Here is a 20,128-nt window from a genome sequence, read left to right as displayed (position 1 = left end):
GATCAACACCACGTGATACTGATGCTGACTCGATTTTTCACCCGACACTCTCCTTGCTACACACTCTTGCACTTTACATACTTGTATTATTTGATTCTCACTGGTGCAGAATTTTGCGCTCAGTATTCACCGCAGACCCACCCACTATGCTATGGTTTTGTTTTTCTTTTTTCTAGCATGAGTTTATGTTGTTTTTTTATTCTATTGTTTCGTTTTGTTTTGATTTTGGGAGTTTTGTTTTGTATTTATTTATGTAGTTTTTGATTTTTGTTTCCTTCGTATGTGACTCGTCTTTACCGAGGGTTGGTCGTTCTCAGTGTTATATGCGAATGCAAAATTATATCTTTTCTTTTTTGTTGCTCTGTTTATCTTTTTGTTGTTGTGTGCTATTGTGTTTAAACAGAGTTCGCTGTTGGTACGGCTGCCTCGCCCCTATAACTATGCTATATATGAATGTATGTTTGTAGCTTTGTTTATGCGGGTATCCTGCTGTTGCTGCTGCTGCTGCTGCTGCTAAGTGGCTACCTTCATACCCAGAGATACTTTGGTTGTTGTCTGCAGGCTTTTCGTGGGTCCGGCCAGCGTGTGGCGTTCGGTGAATTGGCATTTCATCGCACGACAGCTCCCAAATCGGTCGTTATTATCACCGTCGGTGCTGTTTGAGCGCGTGTCGCATCGGTTCACGGATGCTTTCACATCCTCAAAGTCGGCACGACATTTTTTCCAACGGCCTAAAACATGGGTAGTAATTTTTTCCCCTGCTGGCCCACAGTTTCGGTTGCTTCGATGTCAACATCAACCTAATCAGTGTGTATGGCCGTTTCCGGCTTTGATATCAACGCGACGCAACAAATTCACACGCGTTTCTTTTTCCACATCCACTATGGTATGGATGATGTGTGTTTGGTCCAACAGCGCGACGAAACGTGAACTGGTTAATGGATATTTAAGTGGGTGTTAATTTTTTGTGTTGTGTGGTGTGCTTTTATTTGGCCATTTTGTTGCCGGAAGTTAATGTGAGTCATAAATAATTAAGCGTTTTTAGTGTGGTGGCCTTTTTCGTGGTGTGTGTCTGAATTTTTTTTTTTTTTTGGAATATACCTTTTCGCTAAACTTGTGTAAAAGAGTATCGATCATTGATTGAGTGTCAGCTGTGATGATATTTTAAGTTTATTGTAACGCAATTTGATTGCAACTAATTGGCATAAATGACTGATTTTCAAAAATTGAAGACTGTATTTTATCGAAATTAAAAAAGGCAACATAGTTGCGTCAGTAATTTAGTTTAAAACGAAAGTAAACGCAAAAAAATGTTAGCATTTGAATGGTGAACTTGAAAGCAATGGAGCAAAAATTATAAAAAAAGTAAATATATAAGTAAAAGTGCTTTGTAATTGGAAATTTTTGTGAAGAAAACCCAAAGGACTAACAAATAATGCTAATTGGCTTAAATGACCGATTTTCAAAATTGAAGACTGTATTTTATGTAAATTAAAAAGGCAACATAGTTGCGGTAGTAATTTTTTTGAAGCGAAAGTGAACTTAAAAACATCACTTTAAGTTGAAACGAATGCAATAAAATTATAAAAAAATAAATAAATAAGTAAAAGTGCTTTGTAATGCGAAATTTTTGTCGAAAAAAACTAAAAATATTAACAAGTAAAACTAATTGATGTGAATTTAAAAATCTAAAAAGTTAATGTGTGAACAAAGGTTATCTGTTTCCAATACAGAAAAATATAATAAAAGTGAAAGGTGAGCGTAGTTGATAAAATCAAAATGTATATCTCTCATTTGCTGCAAGAGTGCCATAATCAAAAAAAAAAATATTTTCTTATATCAGCTCTTCTTTATGCTGTTTAAAAAAATTATGCCGATATATTTTAACAGTGTCTCATTGGAAGGAAATGTGTCTTTACTTTTACTTTAGGATAAAAATAGTAAATTGAAAACTTTAATCCATTTTTCTTGAAATTTGATTTTTTGAGTTATGATGTTCTGCCAGCAAGCGAGTGATACGGTTGCACATGCTTAAGGTCCTTTTGGAAGTAGTTATTCTTATTTTAATTAAGTACAAGTCGATAGCTCCAGCTGCTAGTTGTCTCATATAAATAATTTTAAAAACATTCATTAAAGTTGGTACCCCCACGTTCATAAGAAAAATGCAAGTTTGTATGTGAAATAGAAAAAAAGAAATAGAAGTATAGATACTATACAAAAAAAACTTAGTGATTTTACTAAAAATGCTGTGAAAAGTTTAATCAAAAACCCCTGTGTCCACCATGATTGTCACTTACTTTGTGTATTTGATTTGTCATAGAATTGATAGTCCTACGACAGGTTTCTGTGATATTGTTCTTTGATTTTTTGCCATAAATGCTTCTTATTTTTGGCTGTTACGTTCCCGATTTGCTTCTTTGAATCTTTCCAAAGGTTTTCAATAGCGTTTAGGTCGGGTGAAAGGTTTGGCCAATCCATAAGTTTAACATTATTTTGTAAAACCCATTCACGTCCTAACATTGAAGAGCGAAAGATCGAGCTATCTTGCATAAAAGGCACTGAAGTGGCATATTCTCCTCGGTAAATTCTAGTATTACTTCTTGAAATATGTCCTTCTAAATAAATTTGTCCATTTTATTGGTTAAGAGGTGAATAGATCCTACTCCATACCAAGAGAATCATCCCAAATAATTATGTTGCCGCCACCGTGCTTCAATTTTTTTTTATCGCAGTGAAAACTCTTGTTCTTTAGGGCATCTGATTTTTCTCCTTCCATTATTTCCAATTAAATTAATTTTTATTTCATCGTTCCAAAGCAGGTGATACCAATTTTTCATACTCTCTGGTTCACACCAAAACTTTTCCTCTTCCTTGGAATTGTTTGTTGTAACAGAGGAACTTTACGAGCTATTCTGCCTGGCAGGTTCATGTTGTACAATCGACGCCATACAGTTCTCCTTGATACTACTTTGTTGGTTTATTGGCAATGGCCTTTGAGGTCTTAAAAATATCCCCTTGACAAGTGGAACAAATTAAATTATCAGTAGTGCAAGTCGTTATCCTTTTGCCATCACGTCCTTTTATGGATTTTTTGGGCTGAATGGCATTTACAACAAAATTTTTGGACCGTCCAAGTGACTCTGCGATAAATTTGTACCAATTTTGTTTTCTTTTCGAAGATTGTCAACAAGCCTCCCCACCACAACTGTTCACTGCTACAAAAATTCATGTTAATTATTACTTATTTGTAATGAACGAGCTGAATTAGCTGAACGCTGCCTATGTTATATAAAATATTTTTCACTTAATTAAAGTCACTTAAATCACTTAATTAAAGTTATCCGCAAAGTACTTATTTTAGTGGTCATAAAAAATTACACACCGCAGCAGTCATGCCATTTGTAGAAAAAGTAAAATTTCATTATAGCTTACATTTTTTCTGAGCAGCACAAGGAAATCGATAGATACAGGCAGCGTACCTATTCAATGGTATTGTATTTCATATGTGTATGCATTTATATTTACACAAGTAAAAGTTAAAATATCTAAGGCAAAAAAAAGATACGTTGAAAATCGGGAAGTAACACGATTCCATATACGAGGGTTGTCATTTATAAATTGTCTGCACCCAATAATGAAAACACAGTAAAATAATAATTATAAAGGAGTTTATTGTGTTCCAAAATATTGTCCTTGGAAATCAATACACTTCTGCATTCGCTTGAACTAATTTCCAAAGCTCTTTTGCCATTCAGAAGTTGATGTATTCAAAACCAGCATTAAAGCCTAACAAAAATAAATCATTAGATGCTAAAAACGGAGCTGTGAAGCAGATGTCCCAGTAATTCGATATTTTGAGTGCTCAAAAACTCTCTTGTGTGAACCGATATGTGAGACCTCGCTTTGTCTTGATGAAGGACGATTCGTCTGCGGCGGTTGGTTTTCTTTACTTCCGTTAACATTTGGCAAAAAAATCTTTGCGTACCACTCAGCATTGACTGTTTTAAGTTTCTATAGTGGTACAGTTGCGACATGACCAGATTTTCTGAAAGCAACACGACGACCATTTACTTTGAGGTGTTGCTTTATTTCCTGCTCATATGCATAAATCCAAAATTCGTCATCTGTTACGAGATAATAGATGCATTTTGAACCACACGCGGTTGCATTTATTTACACCAATCGATATAAGTCCTTTGTGCAATTATCAAATTGTGCGCTATGCAACGAGAACAAATCTTAAGGACCAAATGTTCATGCAATATTGAAAGTATGCTAGTCCCACTAATTAGCCCAAGGATGTCTCTATATGTCACATGACGATCTTGTCTTATAAATAGACGCACAGTATCGGTTTTTTCTGGCACAACAAGCGTTTTTGGACGGCGTTCACGAAATTCATCCTGCAAGTATCGACAGCCACGTTGGAACTCAAATGCACCAGCGTCTCACAGTGGCTAAATGTGGTGCTTCAACACCAAATGTAGATAGATCAATGCACTCCACTCTCGATAATCCATGTCGAAAATCGTATTAAATCATCACTCGCAAATTTTCCGTCTTTTGGGCCAGACGAGTTTTTCAACTCACTGAAAAAGTATCATAACAAATAAGGCTGGTAGGTGAGAACGTTGTTAATGTATGATCCAAAATACCAAGTTTTGCGATAAAAATCAAAGGCGAGCCTGTTAAAAGGCAACCATCGTAACGATAATTTTCGAAAATGCCTAAAATTTGATATTTCACTAACCATTGAAAATAATAAATAAATTACTCAGCGAGAAATAAAGAGTCTTAAGAGTCTATTGTTTATAATAAAAGGGAAGGGTCCACAATTTATAAATAATATTTTCCAAATATCTCGCTCGTATTCGCTTGGGAATTTTAATCATTTTGATGAAATTTTCGATGGCATTTAGGCATAATACGGGCTATACCTAGGCAATTTCGCACCGAGTGTAATAAAGTAAAAAATATTCAACTATTTCTGATTTATTCACATAAACCCTATCTTTGAGATGATCCCACAGAAATAGCCCAAAGACTTTGAATTGGTGACTTAGCGCCCAAATTGCTTCTGAATACATAACGTAAAATTATTCTTCCCAGGAATTTCGTAAGGGGTTAGATGTTATCGTCTTAGCATTGTTCCAGCTTATATTATGGAGGATAAATCAAGCAGGAGGGATCTTTTCCAGATATTCTTTGGACGGCCGCGGCTTCTGGTTCCAATCTAGGGCCATTTTTGTGATGCTGTGGCGCGGTTTTCTAAGAGCGTGGCCTATCCAACTTCATTTCCTGCATGTTAGCTGGCGTAAGATGGGCTCCTCGTTCGGTGGTGTTCAGAGTTCTTCATTACTTATTGTGTTGGGCCAAAATATTCTGCATATTATCCTCAAGCATTTGTTGGTGAAGCATTGAAATTTCTGCGTAATCGTTTTCAAAACAAGTCACGACTAGTTCGTCCGCCTTCGCTTGCATTCCATCAATAATACGGCACAAAAATATTTACCTTTTTCGACATCCCGTGATAAAACGAGAGCACCTCAACAGCAGTCTGACACCAGTTCTAACTATTTTTCTTCGATCTTTTTTAAATGCTCATTGGACGCTCGTGGACGAAGAAAAGCACGATATTTTGTTTTTACATGAAGAAAATGCGCAACACCGTCAAGAAAAAAATTATAAAAAATCAACCAGGGTTTTTTTTAGCAACTTCAAATTTGCACTTCATTATACTTTTTTCTAGATATTCTTATTAAAAACCATGGAATTGGTATGAAAATTTTTTGGAATTTTTCTAATTATTGTCTAAAGGTTGATGGCTTTATATGGCTTTTGTTAGACAAAAAAATTAACATTCACAACAAAAAATTTATAAAATGTATATCACAATCCGTTGACGTTAAGCTCCTTTCCAGCTGTATCTTCGAAAAAAAATGGGTAATGACACCTCGAGATCACCAAACGGAAATGATGAACGTACATTGGTGTTTTTATGTCCTGTATCCAGCCAGTCCATGAAACACCAAACGATAAAAAAAGTTTTCTTTCTCTCAATTATATACATATATATATACTCGAATATCGAGTCAGTCCACTAAATTTTTCGATACATTTTTTTTATTCCTGGCTCCGTTGAGCCAACGTCCGAAAATATCCATATTTTTTCCATTTTGCAAACGAAATTGTTTCAGAAAAATTTAACATCATAACATCTGTCAAAAGTAGCGCTATTGAACTACTATACTAATATATCAGATGTCAGCATAACAGGGTGTCCAAATTTCTTACTTTTGTCAACTACCTATTTGCTGCATTATTACTTGCGTGCCAGACCAAAGTTAAAAAAAATTTTACTAAAGTAAAAGAATTTATTTCGTTGCTCTTCACTATATTTTAGTGAAGATAAAATTTTTAAAATTTTTTCTAAAAAGTTCGTTCGGGCTCAACCGGGATTTGAACCCGGGACCTCTCGCACCCAAAGCGAGAATCATACCCCTAGACCATTGAGCCGCTTATCTTCCCAATTTTTAAACTTATACATGATACACATACATATGTGCGCATTGTTGTTGTATCTACATATTTCTGATTGGTATAATCATTTGCATGTTTTTGCTGAAGTACAAATTATCTCGCACATTATTGTCTCTGTTTATAGTGACAACAATTCGGTCTATAAGCAGATATCGTCGTCGCCGCGGCAAAACTGCTAACGCCACTTTTCGGTCAAAATAACAAATTTCTTGTTCATTTATAACTTAAAACGTGAGTGAAAAAATCTATATTTTCCAAGGTCAATAAAAATAGTAAAAAAGCGTATTTTCAAGCTTTAACGGTAGTTCGCAGTTATTACTTAATGATGTTTTCTGGCTCTACTGTAAAATTTTACTAAAAGGTGTTAGCAGCTTTTACCGCGGCGGTGAGGAATGGTCTACCAATTTCATTCCTACACTTTTGTAGAAAATACAATATAAGAGATTTTTAAATAAGTAAAAAACGCAAAAAATTTAAAATTCTTTTTTTAAAAATGCGGTTGGGCCATTTTTCCTTCGTTGCTTTTTCGAATCATAATTTAAAATTGTTGTTTAATATTTTTATAATTAAGTAAAACTAACTTCATTAAAAAAGGATCATATCTATAACAGAACTTATGGCAGGACTAAAGCGTTACATACTAATTATACAGGGTCCGGCACTCGAAGTGTAACCAACAACAAAGGACATAAATTTAGTTTGGAAAATTACTTTTATTCAATTCAAAGTAAAAAATGTGTGAAAATACTGCAAAATTAAGAATCAATGGCTTTCTTCAGCGCATCGAAACTGGTTAATCATTAGGTTCGGACTTTGCTCTCCAAAATGGCCTAAAGAGAATAATCCATCGGATGCGCGTCTGGTGAATTTGAGAGCCATTGTCGTTATGAAGTTCAGAACGTTGTTTTTTTAGACATCCTTGGTTCACTGGAGCTTTGTGAGACGATGCCGAGTCCCATTGAAATGTCCATGGTCCGCTACTGAAATGTGGTCATTACCTGTGGCGGGTGCTGCTTCTGCTGGTCAATCGATGACTCAAAATCTCATATGAACGGTCTGTCAAATAAACCTTATCATTTTGGGAGTTTACGAATTGCTCAATTTGAAAAATTTTCTCCTCAGAAAACACAATGTTCGGAAATTGACCTCTTTCAGCCAAGCGAAACAACTCCTTCGCTCTCTCAAGCCTGACTTGCTGCTGCTTTGGTGTGAGATCATGCGCCTTTGGATCTTGTAAAGCTTGTCTTTGGGATCATTTTTCAGTATACGGAGGATGCTACGGTCAAATATTTTCAGTTCTTTCGCCATTTGATTGGCACTTCGTCAGGGATTTCGCTCAAGTCGGTTCTTTACTTTTTGAACCATTTCACGTGACGTTGCAGTCCTTTCATGACCTCCTCCATGACGTTTCACAATGCTACCAGTTCCACTGTAACGAGTATTGGTGCGATAAACAAAAACTTTATTTACTTTACGGTGCTCAAGCTCTCGAACAATTACTGGTTGTATTTTCCAGCCAAATATAATGCAATCACACGATTACGTTTGAAATCCATTACTGATTTACTTTTTCCCCGTTTGCTCTCGGCAAAATGCCTCCACGGGCTCGTAAACAATACTCTGAACTGTCATTTAGTCAACTAACAGACAGCTGCGCGAGCGGTCTGAAGTTGGTTACACTTCGAGTACCGGTCCCTGTAGATGGGCAAAATACGTAATTTTTGTGCTTGACTGAAATTTTTCTGGTAATTTCAACCCAAATTTTGAGCGAATTCAAACTTACACACCAGTTCATTCAATTGGACTATAAAACTGCACAGCCAGAAGTTTTCTAAAGATTCCAATTAAAAAGTTGAAAATTTTGATGACAATTTTGTTAAATTTTTGAGAATTTCTGGCAAAGTTTGAAACTTTAATTTGTTTATAACATATTTGTTATAAAATGAATATTATTTTTTATAAATAATTAAAGAAAAAATGTATCACGAAAAACATTGTAAAAATCCCTTAACCATGAATACATTTTGTGGTACAAAAAACTACAAAAACACTGTGAGGCAAATGCATCTGATGACGATCTCCTGTCTTGAAAATAGCAAAAAAGCATGCAATTTTTGATGAATTTAAATAAACAACAGATGAAGCTGAAGAACCTTTTTTGAATCCATTAATGTGTAATTAAGGATTTATTTAAGAAAAATCAGAAAATAAAAAGTGGGATGCTTAAAATTTTTGGAACAAAGCGAGGAAACTTGCCACTCTTAAGAAATATTTCAAGTCAAATCTTATTATTTATTTATTTTTATTTATTTTTTTTTTAAATTAGTTTGTACAATAAATAAATATTCTACAAATTCAATACAACTCGCAGCGCTAGCGATAGATGCCTTCGGCTGAAGGAAATTTTAAACACATCACCTAGCTCTGAAAGAATATTTTCCGTGCGAGGACGAATTCCAAAAGAAAGTCGGTTTTGAAAAAATAGTATTCTCGATTTTATTTCAAATAGATAGTAGCTTTAATATCTAGACGAATTTTTTTTAAGTATATAATACAGGGTGATAAACATTTTTTTTAATAATTAACCCTTTCGCTTTATGAAGTTTCGGTGGCAGTCCTGCCCCTATGTGTCTACACAAATTTGACGGCGTTTGCCGGTTTGTCCGCGAAAGGCTTAAGGATGTAATAGTATGGATCAAAGGAAGCAAAAGAATTTAGTAAACATGGGTCCGCAGATTAACTGTTCTTGAGATATGGATCCGTGATTTAAAACGAGACATCGGGAGCGTGCCTGAGCCTGAGTCAAAAACATATCAAAAATCGGGGGTGTGCTTGACTTTTAAAATCGCCACGTGCCGTTCTCTAACCCGAGTGCTAAATATTTTTTTTTTTGCTGCATATTGAAGTATTTGATCTGCACTAGGTTCATAATCGTTAAATCACCCGTTTGGTGATGCGGAGCTGCAATTTGACAAAGTGCAATAAGACTTTTTTGTACAATTAATGACCGATTTATGCCGACAGCCATTGGAAGTGTGCTGAAAAATTAGGTTGATTTGCTACTACAAAACTTAGACGAGCCATTTGCAATTAATCGATCTATAATCCACCTTTTATCAATGAATTTTTCAAACAAAGCCAAGAAATCAAACAAAATATTAAGCGTTGCTCAGTCTTCTATCACGAATTATTTTAACGTTCTGGAGATGTGAATTTTCCTGATAAGATACCCTCAAACAATCAAACAAGAATTTTTACTTAATCCTTTACTCCGACTGTCAAGCGACAATTAGGATTCTAAACTCGCTGAAGATACACTCGGGGCTACGTAGTCAGGGGAGAGCTTGACTTCCCTTTCAACCGCATCCGAATACCTGAGCTTATCATATGGCTATGGTGAGGTAGCTAGCTCTACACGGGATACGTGTATATCATGAATGAGTACAAAACTATATGCCTCATCAATATAGACCGGCCTTCCATTAGTACGATGGTTGGTATCATCACCAAGAAACATATAGAGTTTCCCTAAACTTGTTTCTGTCGCAGCTGCAGAAGCGAAGCGGAGGTGAAGAGCGTTGAACACTTTCTCTGGCACTGTCCCGCTCTTGGTAAAACGCGAAATCGCTGTCTAAACTCTTACTTCTTTTGATGTCTAGCGGACTTGGAATTTACAGTCATTCACAGTATTTTATCGTTTATCCGAGAAACGAAGTGGTGAATGTAGTGATCATTGGGAATTAGAAGGGGAACTTTAGTCCAAACCAGTGGTATCACAATGGGCCTTCAGGTCTAAGTGGACTCCCTCTACACCCTTATGAAGAGTGACAACCATCTTATCCTAATTTACATGTTTTGTTCGGTTCACTGCTTATAAAACGAAAGGCACAGAATAAATATGAAATATAAGGTTGTCAAAAAAGTCTTGCGGTATTTCCATCACAGTTTCCATTTCCACCGCACAACGATGGTTTCAACGTTTTCGTTCTGGTGTAGAGGTGATCGAAGATGCGCCACGGTCCGGAAGGCCTGTCGTCAAATTGCGATAAAATCGCTGAATTGATCGAAAGAGACCGGCATAGTAGCAGCCGTAGCTGGGCGTGAGCTGGGCATGAGTCATCAAACCGTTATAAACCATTTGAAGAAGCTTGGATTCAAAAAGAAGCTCGATGTATGGGTGACACACGACTTAACGCAAAAAAACATTTTTGCCCGTATGGATGCATGCGAATCGCTTCTGAATCGCAACAAAATCGACCCGTTTTTGAAGCGGATGGTGACTGGCGATAAAAAGTGGGTCACTTACGACAACGTGAAGCGCAAACGGTCGTGGTCGAACCTTATATAATATTATTATTATTTTGGAAAAATAACTGTCATTCAAATTTATTTTTTTACGAGTTTCAAATTTTCAAAGTAATTAATATGTTTTGACACTCACTGTAAATTAGATTTAAATGAATGCGCGGTAATTTATGCGAGTTATATATTTTTTGAATTTAAAAACAATCCACTTACTCCACTTTAATAAATTCTTCTTCTCGATGACCTCTTAAGCGATTTTGGCCAAGTTTAAAAAAGCGTTCCAGCCATTTTTTTCTTTCTCAAGCTAACCGGCGCCAGTTTGACACACAAACTGATATTAATTAACTAAGTAATAATAAAATTTTATAGTAAGAAGACCCCTTTTAATGAAACTTAACTTTTTTTACTTATTGCCATGAAAATAGCTTAGCTGATTTAAAATAAGTTACTTTATTAACTAATTAATTTTTGAATAAAAATCTTTAAGAAATTTATTTATTTATTAAATCTTTAGCAAAACTTAATAAATTTATTGTGATTATTTTTTCTCCTTCAATTAAATAAGTCAATTATAAGTCGCTGCTAACTTAATCAACTTAATTAGCACAGAAATTTTAGATATTCACAATTTAATGGCATCCATAGTCCTTAAAAACAATACAAATTCCAATTTACTGTTTTGTCGCCTAATCATGGCCAGGCGTCAAAAAGCTCGCCAAATCCGCTTATACGCATCTGGCAATTGAAAGTTTATTTTTTTAATTAAATTTGAAACACTTACATAAACTTTTATTATTGTCTCCTGCAACGGTTGATTGTGCGCCACAAGCAGTGCCATCACCAAAGATATTAGCATCGGAGACAGCTGATAAAACGCCAGCATAGAAATTTCACTAGACAAATTCGATGAAATCATTCGCGCTCACCAACCATCCCATTTCCACTCTTAGCACTCCATGGATATGATTAAATAAGTATTTGTCAATTTATGATAAAATTTCCATTTTTCATTATTGAGCATTATGACAGCTTTGGTGGAGACTTCTAATGAAGTGAGAGAACGATAGAAGAAACAAAGTGCATTGCATGGCTGGCTGACTGTACGTAGAGGAAGTTGCTGTCTCACTAGGGTGACAGTGGCAGTCAGCAATCGAGATATTGTTTGCCGATAAATGAGCAACAAATTATGATGATTGGGCTCAATGGTGACAAAATAAGTAGGCGATGAGAAGATGTTGCCACACTTACAGTGCCCGCGAATCAATTGAAGTGTGCACGTTGAGCACACATAAAAAAGTGGAAAGCTTAAAATCCAGTTTCAAATTAATGATTGTTGAGTGGAAATCGCAAATTTCAGCCATAGCTTAATTTCTTCAAAATATTTGTTGTAGTCTTTTTTTTTTTTGACTTGTTTTTGTTTTTAGTTTTTTTTTTTTTTTATAACAGTAAATAAGACAACTTCATCAAGTGCTAAGAGCGCAAAGTACTTTGGCAGACAAATTTTCGCTACCAAGAACAATTACAATAATAAACCTCACTAACCCTCACATTTAGTCTCTATCGTATTTGGCGCGCAGGCAAGCAAAGCGGATTAATGCCCGGAAAAATGTATATGAAAATTTCTTTGCATTATTTTAAAACTTTTTTCGTTTAACGGCGGCGGCAACTGTGAGTAGTGAAAAGTGGCGCAAGACAAGCACCCATGACTTGAAAGGTGGTACCGTTTTGCTGCCGTCTTTCTTTCTGTTCGTTGTTGTTGTGTGCATAAGGAAAAAGACTTAAAAGTAATTTTACGTCTGACTAAACATTAATGTGCCAATATTTTATTGTTTGTTTGGAAAACAAACGGCAAACAATGTGAATTCGGCAAATTGCGTCTTGATTATACAAGTATAAAACGCTGGTAACGCCGACATCAACTACCCACCCACCATTACAATAGCGTTAGAGTATTTATTTCCTGCAATCGGTCGAAAACTTTTTTCCACTTATATATACAATAATAAATACTATTTTTGATTGTTTCACCCTGTGTTTAATTGAACAAAAAAGTTCGTTCGGGCTCAACCGGGATTTGAACCCGGGACCTCTCGCACCCAAAGCGAGAATCATACCCCTAGACCATTGAGCCGCTTAAAAAGGTATGCAGCTGATAGTGTTTCATTATTATTTTTTTGTAGTGCTTATTTGAAAACTTGCATAAATCGAGATCTAAATTGTTATGAATAGCCTTCGTAAAAATAAAAGAAACCGGCTAAATTGGTCAATAGTTGTTCATGCGGCCTTTCACTTTTTGTTACCGCTTTGCTTTTAAACCCAATGCTTTAAAGCCAAAGTATGCAGCATATTAAAATACTTATGACAAATCGCGTGCACGTTTGACTGCAGCAGTTTTTGCTTTTAGTTCAATAAATGTTGATCTTTCATAAAAGTAAATAATATTTTTTACCAAAATTTTAATAAAGCAGACGCTGGAGGTGTAGGTAACATTGATTAGTATTAAATTTAGTGCTTGACACGTGGAAAGTATGATACTAAGTCGAATTACTTTTTTTTCGACAAAAGGCTAAAACAAAAACTGGTTAGTTGAAGAGTATTGAAAGCGACGCCTATTAAATAGTAGAGGAGTAAAAATATATATATACCCAATTTTAAAATTTCATCTTTCATTTCAACACACGAAAAATTTGATTTCGATCCCCCAATTCAGTTGTCCTTTACAAGTCATTTAAAGCTGATGTGTCAGTGTATTTTTTACAATGGAAATAACGCAATATCGAAATTTCTTTGTTATAAACAATTGATCAGCAATGGTTAGGTTAGGTCAACCAAGCGGTTTTCCTGTGAGACACACTTCGGCTCATATCCCATTGCGATACCGCTGGGGGAGCTTTCCCTATTTCTCCTAAAACCAGTGTATGCTTTTCAAAAATTTTAGAATATGTCATATTTCTGCAGAACTGAGATCATCCAATTCATCAAAAAATTGTCTGCCAAGAACAGCAAATCTCCGTCTGGATAGAGCAGGACAATTGCACAGAAGGTTCAAGATTGTCTCTTCCTATTCCTCATCAAGACAACTTATACAGAGGTCATGTGCTTGCACACCTATGCTTTGGGCGTGCCTACCTATTAGGCAGCGCCCTGTTATGACCGAAATCAGTGTGCTAAGACTATGTTTGTTTTGGCTCAGCAGAGATTCTGTGCACTTGGCATTGAGAGTCGGCCACACGAGTCGACGGGCGATTTTGCAGCTGACTTCATTACGCCATTTTTCGTTTGCTTTCATTACGATTTCCTCAAGCATGCATAGCTTATATGTTTTGTATCCCTATGTATGTCATTTTCTATGTACTAATCGGTCAATTTGGTGCCGAGTCTCGCTAGTTCAATCAACAATGGAAACTCAACAAAAAATATTGAAAGTATCAAAAGAATCTGCTGCTTATTTTTTAATTTCTGTCGACTTTATTATGCGATTTTAAGTTAATTTTAACTCGTTGTTTAGTGCATTAAAATTTCATCGTAATCTATTAGGTGTGCAACTAAGTTATCGCTGTTTTTTGATGAAAATACAACTTTATTCTGAAAAAATGGTTGAATCATTGAAAGTATTGCCTATCGCTGGTTACTATTGTACTTTTCCCCAACTTTCTGGTAGATCTCGTATACCGCCGCGGTAAAACTGTTCATATTTTGAGACTATACACAGATTAAGTCATTTTTTGATGTTTTCATATGAATGGAACTGCTGGTCAACTAGACCATGTGCCATCGATCGGAACAGGTGATAATCGGACGGCGCAACATCTGGAGAACGTGGCGGGTGGGGTAGGATTTCCCCTTTCAGTGTTTCCAGGTAGGTTTTAACGGGTTTGGCAACGTGAGAACGAGCGTTGTCATGCTGTAAAACCACTTGTTCATGCCTCCCCGCGCATTGCTGCCGCTTCCCGTGCAGTGCTGGGCTCAATCGCATCAATTGAAGACGATACCGATCCCCAGTAATGGTTTCGCTTGGTTTTAATAGTTCATAATAAATAACACCAACTTGGTCCCACCAAATATGTACATAGCATAACCTTGGCAGCGTTAATATTCGGCCGAGGGGACGACGTAGAAGCATGACCGGCAGTCTCCATGACTATCTTTTTTTTTTTGGATTGCTGTAATGAATCCATTTTTCATCACCCGTCATGATGAGATGAAGAAAACCCTTCCTTTTTTTGCCGATGGAGCAATTGTTCACAGGCGAAAAAACGACGTTCAACATTCCTTGGTTTTAACTGATAAGAAACCTAAGTCTCCTGTTTCTGAATCATTCCCAAAAAATGCAATCGCTTGGAAATGAATTAGCGGGTAACTCCTAATGTTGAAGCAAGCTCTTCTTGCATTTGACACGGGTCCTCATTGAGCAATGCCCCAAATTCAGCGTCCTCGAAGGTTTTTGGCCTTCCTTCACGCGGACGGTCGTCAACATTAAAATCACCGTCTTTGAAGCGACGGAACCAATCTCGGCACGTCGTTTCACTTAAAGCAGCATCTCCATAAACTTTTTGTAGCTCTCGATGCGCTTCAGCCGTTGTTTTTTTCGAACGAAAGAGAAAAATCAACACTTCCCGTAAATGACGACTATTCGGCACAAAATTAAACATTTTCACAAAACCAAAAGTATGTATATGATACCAAAACAAAATCACTAATGTGTCGGAGCAGTTTGTTTGCATATGTCTAAACTTGGTTTATGACGTTTAGGTTATGTTAGAGTCGACTAGCACACACTGCTGGAGGCATCTATTGACAAACAACGGAAACTTAGTTGCGCACCTATAGATAACAGTTATTGTATAAGTTGGCGCAAAATTAATCATCCAATTGTGTTCATGAACCATTTTTCTACTGGATAAAAAAAATAGTTTTTAGTGATGGAAACCTTTATTTGACCTTTAAGCGCTCCATTGCTTGCCTGTTTGTATACTGCAGAAGTTTAGTTTACAAGTGTCAAATGTTACTGACGTACGACGCCACTTGCAAAAACTAAAACTTTTCAGATAGGGTGATTAATTTTGCGCCACCTTGTATAAAAAAAAAAAAAAAAAAATAAAAAAAATCGAAGAGGCAAAAAACAGTCGCTAATTACCGTCTTTGTTACAACGAAAAAACCAAAAGAAGCCGTGAGTAATTTGAATAAAACCCGAAAAAAATGCTGGACATATCTGACATACGGTCTGTGTCAGAAGAAAAGAACCGTTTTTTTCTTGTAACTTCAAGATATATCTCGTTCTGCTACATAATAGTCCCATTCAAGGGCTACGACGCCAGTGCTAACTCAGGTTAGTGTCGTTCGAAACTTTCCCGTAAATGCAACCACACAAAAATGAGTGGGAAGAACACGAAACGTTTTGAGGCGGTATTTTTATGTACGCATTCGAAAGGCTCGAAATTATCTTACGCCGCGGCTGCAAAAGTGATTAAAAGTCAAACAAGTTTGTTGTCATGTGGAATCAGTGGTATAAGGTTTACAAAAATGTTGATGACTTTTATGCGCGCGGCTTGACGACAAAAAAACAGGTTAAAGTGATCGTCCAACTTTTTAAGCGGGACTCTTCTTTGTGACTACGCCAAGCACGATCAGTTCTTGCTAAAAGGGGAATATATGTGAGTATCACATATCGACTGAAGGAGGCGAACATATCCTACCGTCCCACATCGTTAAAACCTTTGCTCTCAGAAAAACACATTGAGAAACAAGAAAATAGTGGCACAGTATTGGACTCACCTCCCAGACGCCAACCCCATTGAAAATGTGTGGGGAATTATGAAAACGCCTTCCAGCAGTCCATGATTTAAAGCAACTCGTGCGTCAAGTTCGCAAAATCTAGTCCTGTTTGTCGACGAGCGACGCAGAAAAGCTGGTTCAAAGCATGAAAAAGATACCAGGCTATACTCGACAACGATGAAGACTACACGGGTTATTGAGTAATTGCGACTCGTAGTTTTGTACATACTTTCATGTAAAAAAATTTTAAATATATATCTTTTATACTTCATGAATAATCGCCGTTCCTTTTTTCTGGCACAGACTGTATCTACTGATGATACCATATTTGGTGTAGTCCGTAATAAACGTGCACGCTTCCGATCAAGGAGCTATGAATAGTTCCAAAATTCATTTTTTTCGTAATTACATTTTGAATTTTTATACATTTTGCACTTACAATCGAATTTTCACCGTGCACTAATATTTATTTTATTGCAATAAAAATGAATTGTTTTTGTTTTATAAATACTTATGTAATATGGATTTCATTATTACTTCTTTTGCATGATTTCATGGGAAAATACTTACCATAAGAGTTTCTTAATCTTACATGATTTTTTAAAGTTGTGGAAGCTATCCCCAAATTTACCATATGTCGCATGTATATTTTTCACAATTTTTTTTGTTCTCGCTATTCTGTAAAAACAAAAGCTGGCTGTATTTTTCTTTGAGTCATTGACTTCAACCAATGGTTTCTGCATACGATCACGCCCATCCCGATATAAAAAAAGTCTTACAACCTCATGTTTTTAGACTGCAGTTGCCGAATTCTATTTTAACATCTGTCGGAACTGTTAAAAATAAGTTACCTACTAATATATTGGAGGTTGAATTAGTTTTAAAGGTGACACACAGATGGCGCTATTTATCACTTTATCGCGTTGGCAATACTGAATATATATTCATGACAAAGCCTAATCCCTAGGCTTTGTTTATCAGTATCTGTCATTTCGCTGAAGTATAAACAACGCAGTGTTTTCGTGCTCCGAGTATGTCAACTTTCGTGCCGTCGAAACGCAATTTGCGGGAAGCTTTGCTTTTCTGCTTCAATTTGAAAAAAAAAATACAGCCCAAGCCCGTGAATTGCTGCAGGAGGCCTACCCAGACCATATTCCGTCGATTTCAACATGTGAGTACTGGTTTCGACGATTCAAAAGTGGTGATTTTCACACCGAAGACAAGGAGCGTCTTGGCCAGCCCAAAAAGTTCGAGGACGCGGAATTGGGGGAATTGGTAAACGAGGACTCGTGCCAAACCCAAGAAGAGCTTGCTGAATCATTGGGCGTTGATAAATCAACCGTTTGCAAGCGTCTAAAAGCGATGGGAATGATCCAAAAGCAAGGACATTGGGTCCCGTACGAGTTGAAGCTGCGCGACGTCGAACGGCGACTTTTTACGTGCGAATTGCTGATCGAGCGACAAAATCGGAAGGGTTTTTTGCATCGGGTGGTGACTGGCGACGAAAAATGGATCCACTACGATAACCCAAAACGCAAAAAATCATGGGGTTTGCCCGGCCACGCATCAACGTCGACGGCCAAGCAGAATATTCACGGCAAGAAAATCATGCTCTGCATTTGGTGGGATCAGGTCGGCGTCGTATATTTTGAGCTGCTCCAACCGGGCGAAACAATCACGGGGGATCGTTAGCGACTGCAATTGATGCGTTTAAGCCGGGCATTGAAAGAAAAACGGCCGGAAACGGTAAAAAGGCACGACAAGGTTATTTTGCAACATGACAACGCTCGGCCGCATGTTGCTCAACCTGTCAAAAAATAGCTTGGAACGCTTGGCTGGGAAGTGTTACCCCACCCGCCGTATAGTCCAGACATAGCTCCCTCCGATTATCATTTGTTTCGGCATATGAGTCTCGATTTGGCGGACCAGCGGTTCTCCTTGTACGAGGCTACCAAAATATGGGTTGAGTCATGGATAGCCAAGCAGCGGCCAGAATTTTGGAGAAACGGCATCCGGAAATTGCCCGAAAGATGGGCGAAAGTTGTAGCTAGCGATGGCCAATACTTCGAATAAAATATTTTGTACCGTTTTTTCACAATAAAGCCCCAAATCTTCGAAAAAAACCTTTAAAACTAATTCAACCTCCATACTGCGAGCACTCACTCGGTTTTAAAAATTGTGGGGCATATGGCTCTAAATATGCGTTGGGTATAAAAACTAGTTTCACCTCGAGCATGAACTTCTTTGCCTGTTTTGTTATTGCTTTGGCGGCGCACCTTATTTATGCTATGCTTGGCCTTATCTGCAAAACACAAAACAACAACAAAAACACATGAGCTCACATTTTCCACCGTTAGGGCTACCTTTTATACAACGATGGGGATGTAGCTCAGATGGTAGAGCGCTCGCTTAGCATGTGAGAGGTACGGGGATCGATGCCCCGCATCTCCAGAATTGTATTTTGAAAAACACTATTTTCAACTAAATTTAAATAAAATATTTTTTACGTTTTCCTTTATTTTACAAAGTCTTCTGCATTATAAATAATACATTCACACAAACGTATACACATATTTTATTATGTCTCTGCCATTGAGTAATTTAAAGCCGTAATTTCGTTAGTCCCTTAGCCACATATGAGAAATTCCGCAGACGACAGCAAATGTTTTGCCACTCCTTGTACTAATCGATAAGCTTTCTTCTCCCTTGAAGTTTATCCGCTAAAAGTAATGAATATTCAAACAATAGTAAATGTCTTGAAAAATAGCTGACTTGTTCGAAAGTAAAGAGGCAATTTGGAATAGAAGCAGAGTTGCCACAATGTTGTTTAACTATTTTTCAAAATATCATAGGAATAAGAGTTTATTTTAAAAGAGTCGTTTTATTAGAGAAGTGCTTTTATAGATTTCACAAATGATAATTTTTAATCCATGCAAAATAAAAAACTTTAATGGTAGACCGCCCAAAGAAATCGTTTTGACTGCTTTTTAATTTCAATTAGAACAACACGGATGCTTATAATGACAACATTTTTTCGAATGTTGTGATTTTTTGTAAAACATATAAATCCGTTCATTAATAATTTCATTGTTATGTAAGAGAAATATTTTTTTATTCATAACAGTAATAGCTAATTTCATTCATACTACAACCTCATTGTTTCATAAAAGTGCCTTAGGAACTCAGCTTTTGTAAAACACATTTATTTACTAATTTCTCAGTGCTAAAACTGCCATAGTATGGCAAAATTATTTTCCAACAGTGGCGTCCGCAAGGACATAAATACGGATACCTCACTTGGTCGGATTTGCGGGTTGTAAGTAATGAAACTCTCCCTTTGAATTTCACAGTCGATTCATCTACAAATAACCACCTCCCCGGGTACAAAATTTTCACAACATCTGGTATCAATGTAATCTAAATAATTACTAATTTTCCGCGTCCGTGTTATCATGGTTTGCGTACCTTCGACACTTTCACTTGTATGAAGCGCACGAAATATTTCTA

At 36.6% G+C, this 20,128-nt stretch overlaps 1 protein-coding gene and 3 non-coding genes across 4 annotated transcripts in view; 2 read left to right on the top strand and 2 right to left on the bottom strand.

Moving 5' to 3' along the window:
* Positions 1-20,128, top strand: part of LOC128870675 (serine-rich adhesin for platelets) — an 85,952-nt gene that overhangs the window by 21,732 nt on the left and 44,092 nt on the right. The window lies entirely within an intron of this gene.
* Positions 6,445-6,516, bottom strand: Trnap-ugg (transfer RNA proline (anticodon UGG)). The gene has a single exon. It is a non-coding gene; the product is annotated as a tRNA-Pro (tRNA).
* On the bottom strand, positions 12,905-12,976 carry Trnap-ugg (transfer RNA proline (anticodon UGG)). Its single transcript has one exon. It is a non-coding gene; the product is annotated as a tRNA-Pro (tRNA).
* Positions 19,000-19,072, top strand: Trnaa-agc (transfer RNA alanine (anticodon AGC)). Its single transcript has one exon. It is a non-coding gene; the product is annotated as a tRNA-Ala (tRNA).

Source organism: Anastrepha ludens, chromosome 2 (assembly GCF_028408465.1).
Source record: "Anastrepha ludens isolate Willacy chromosome 2, idAnaLude1.1, whole genome shotgun sequence".
Lineage (NCBI taxonomy): Eukaryota > Metazoa > Arthropoda > Insecta > Diptera > Tephritidae > Anastrepha > Anastrepha ludens.
This window is presented reverse-complemented; position numbering and strand designations above follow the sequence as displayed.